We start from the raw sequence: 4,457 nt of genomic DNA, 5'->3' as shown, positions 1-4,457 counted from the left end.
ATAAACCCATGCACCTATGGGTACCTTATTTTTGACAAAGGAGGCAAGAATATACAATGAGGCAAAGACAGCCTTTTCAATAAATGGTGCTGGGAGAACTGGACAGTTACATGTAAAAGAATGAAATTAGGACACTTCTAACACCATACACAAAGATAAACTCAAAATGAACTAAAGATCTAAATGTAAGGCCAGAAACTATGAAACCCTTGGAGGAAAACATAGGCAGAACACTCAGTGACATAAATCAAAGCAAGATCCTCTATGACCCACCTCCTAGAGTAATGGAAATAAAAACAAAAGTAAACAAGTGGGACCTGATTAAACTTAAAATCTTTTGCACAGCAAAGGAAACTATAAGTAAGGTGAAAAGACAACCCTCAGAATGGGAGAAAATAATAGCAAATGAAACAACTGACAAAGGATTAACTTCCAAAATATACAAGCAGCTAATACAACTCAATGCCAGAAAAACAAACAACCCAAACAAAAAGTGGGAAAAAGACTTAAACAGACGTTTCTCCAAAGAAGACATACAGATGTCTAACAAACACCTGAAAAGGTACTCAACATCGCTCATTATTAGAGAAATGCAAATCAAAACTACAATGATATATCACCTCACACCAATCAGAATGGCCACCATCAAAAAGTCTACAAAGAATAAATGCTGGAGAGGGTGTGGGGAAAAGGGAATGCTCTTGCACTGTTGTTGGGAATGCAAATTGATACAGCCACTATGGAAAATGGTATGGACATTTCCTTAAAAAACTAGGAATAAAAGCACCATATGACCCAGCAATCCCACTCCTAGGCATATGCTCTCAGGAAACCAGGGTTGAAAAAGACACATGTAACCCTTTGTTCACTGCAGCACTATTTACAATAACTAGAGCATGGAAGCAACCTAGATGTCCACTGACATATGAATGGATAAAGAAGTTGTGGTACATACACACATGGAATATTACTCAGCCATAAAAAGGAATGTATTTGAGTCAGTTCTAATGAGATGAGTGAACCTAGAAACTATTATACAGAGTGAAGTAAGTCAGAAAGAGAAAGATAAATATCGTATTCTAATGCATATGTTAGAAAAATGGTAGTGAAGAATTTATTTGCAGAGCAGCAATGGAGAAACAGACATAGAGAATAGATTTTTAGACATGGAGAGAAGGGAGGAGAGGGTGAGATGTATGGAAAGAGTAACATGGAAACTTACATTACCTTATGTAGAATAGATAGCCGACAGGAATTTGCTGTATGGCTCACGAAACTCAAACAGGGGCTCTGTATCAATCTAGAGGGGTGGGATGGAGCAGGAGATGGGAGGGAGATTCAAAAGGCAGGAGGTATATGTATACCTATGGCTGATTCATGTTGAGGTTTGACAGAAAACAACAAAATTCTGTAAAGTGATTATCCTTCAGTAAAAAATAAACTAAAAAAATAAGGTATGATTCCTGCCATCAAGAGGCAGAATTCTAATGGGGATAATAAACAGATGATTACAGAATGGTGAGGGCAGCACAGTTTGGAGACTTTTACAGACTAAGGAGCCCAGAGAATGAGAACTTGCAGAGAGAAGGGGAAGAAGACAAAAGGATGGGAGGTACCTGAACAGAGTTTTTTAAATTAATTGATTGTTTTATCCATTTTTGGCTGTGCTGGGTCTTTGATGCTGCACACAACTTTCTCTAGTTGTGGTGAGCAAGGGCTACTCTCTAGCTGTGGTGCACAGGCTTCTCATTGTGGTGGCTTCTCTTGTTGCAGAGCATGGGCTCTGGGGCACATGGGCTTCAGCCATTGCAGCACGTGGGCTCAATAGTTGTACACGGGCTTAGTTTCCACACAGCATGTGGAATCTTCCCAGACCTGTGTCCTGTGTCTCCTGCACTGGCAGCTGGATTCCCAATTACTGGACCCCAGGAAAGTCCCCCTGAAGAGAGTTTCAAAGTAGGAATAGAATTAGCCAGGGTTATAAGAGAGAGAAGAGGGATCTGTGCAAAGGGGACCTCAAAACTGTGTTGAAATTTTCCAGACTGAAGGACTAAAATGTTGGTTCAGTTAATGGGAATTTAATATAAAGATACACAGAGAAATAAAAGGCAGAACCCATCTCTGCAGCAAGACAGTCAGGCCTTATTTGGAATATTTAAGAATCAACACAGTTCTCACCACTGAGTTATCCTCTGTTCTCGTAGAAATGGATCCATTGTCCCTTATCCAAGTAATCCATCACATGTAATGGTAACAAAGTCTCTGTCTTTCTCACTCTCCCCCATCCCCCTTTCTCTCTCGCTGTCTCTTTCTTTCCCTTCTTTCTATATCTCCATCCACTGCTATGTTTTCACTTTGTTCCCTCTGATTTCTGTTTATTTGTGGTCTTTACTGCTGCCTACCACCTTCCCCTAGTATCCCTTCATTCCTTCCCACACTAGTATTGACTGGTCTTCTGTTGTTGCATTCAAATTTACCAAGACTGGGACTCCACTGGCCAGCCCCATCCAATGTAGATGAGTCCTGCTGAGCCAGGTTCTCATCCTGGGCCATTTTAAGGCTGGTTATCAATGTGTCTGTGTATTAGATGTTTGTTCCCACACAGAGAGAGGTGGCATTGCCCAGTCAAAGAGCACTATACCCAAACAACTTTGTTCAGAAGCTTCTTCTCAGAGCCATGAGCAAAGGCATGGAGGTAGAAAAGAAGTCCGTTTGGAAGGACAAGTGGCTTGACCATGTTGAAAAGTCAAAAGGGAGTATTTAGGGATGAGACTTGCCTGGGCCCGACGGGGTGGGAGTTCAGGTTTAGAACATAGCAAGGATGAATCTCAGTCTACAAACTCAGATATGCAGGCATATCACATTTATGCATGCACTTAAAACCAATTTAAATTCAATACTGGAGCCCCTTCAAAATGGTGGCAGAAAATTCAATCTCAGTTGATTGAGGGGCTTTTCATTGGGGCTGGACAGAGATCCCCGGGTCTTCTGTGGAACCAGTGCATTAAGGATTCTGGTCATCGGTCCACACAGAAAACCACAAAACCACCTAGTGCTTGCCACTGAAAACGTCTACTTTCTTTCTGCTGAAAAAAGGCCCTGCTCCCCCATCATCCAAGCAGTGACAGAGTCAGAAAAAGAGCCCAGCTCCCAAGTCCATGCCCACTGCTCTCTCACACACAGGCAGTCTTATCACGTGGATGCTCTCCTCCCAGAATGCCAGCTCACACCACCCCACCTCCCTGCCGCCTCCATCAGCTCAGTTCCACAAGGCTGCAGAATGGAGCTAGGCTTTTATAGGACCTGTCTCGTTAGAGAATGCATTAATAAAAACCATCTGGCTAACTGTGGTGAATCCCAGGATAACAAATCTGAGGGGATGGGGGAAGAGCTGGGTGTTCAGAAGGAAATGAAAGCAATGACATAGTGAAGGACATCACTCTTCCAAGGAAGGCTGTGTGCTGTGCTGAGGATCCATTGCTGACAGAGATGAGATGCGGCAAGCAGACAATGGCTGGACCAGAGAAGCGTCAGGAGATCAACGATGCAGCAGTATGTCTTTCAGGATTGATTTGGCAGAAAAGGAGACAGCAGTATTTCAATGGGAGATTCAGAGCAAATAGAAAATCAGCTTTCTGGCTGAAACAGATGCAGAAGAAACACTGCATATTTGAAATACCTTTTCCCCTTAAAGTCAGAGAGATCTACATGAGAAAAGCCTTGCAAACAGGACAATAATGAGTCACCATCATCAGAGCCTTCTCCCCTTCACGTCTGGAGGCCTTGTGGGAGGGGATCTGAAGATCTGGAATCACTTTCACCTGCTCTGTGATGTCCTGCAATGACCTGGCTTTCAGTATCTGGGATATGAAATGGGGAAAAGAATACCCTCCTCATAGAGTTGTCGTAGTTATGATGATCCTATTCAAGCTACAAAACCAAGGCTGCAGTTTAGTGCAGGATTCCAACTACATGACATCCTAGAAAAGACAAAACTATGGAGACAGTGAAAGGATGGTTGGTTGCCAGGGGCTGGGGAAGAGAGGGATGAATAGGTAGAACGCAGGATTTGTAAGGCAGTGAAAGTACTGCGCGTGATATTACAATCACGGATACAAGTCATTATGAATTTTTTCAAACCCATAGAATGTACACCACCAATGTAAATTATGGACGTTGAGTGGTAACAATGTGCTGAAGCAAGTTTATTGACTAGAACAAATGTACCCTCTTGTGGGGATGTTGATAATGGGGAAGGCTGTGCATGAATCGGGGCTGCAGGTATTGGAGAAACATCTGTGCTTTCCTCTCAGTTTTGCTGTGAACCCAAAACTTGCTCTAAAAATAAAGTTAATACATGAATAAACAAAGTCTATGTTTTTTAAAAGGGACAAAATCAATGTTATCAAACATATTATCATGTTGGCATGAGCTGCTCTTTATGTGCATGCATTCAT

The sequence above is a fragment of the Bos grunniens genome, chromosome 15 (assembly GCF_055505025.1).
Source record: "Bos grunniens cultivar Pamir isolate PY7600 chromosome 15, Bosgru_T2T1.0, whole genome shotgun sequence".
Taxonomy (NCBI): Eukaryota; Metazoa; Chordata; class Mammalia; order Artiodactyla; family Bovidae; genus Bos; species Bos grunniens.
This window is presented reverse-complemented; position numbering follows the sequence as displayed.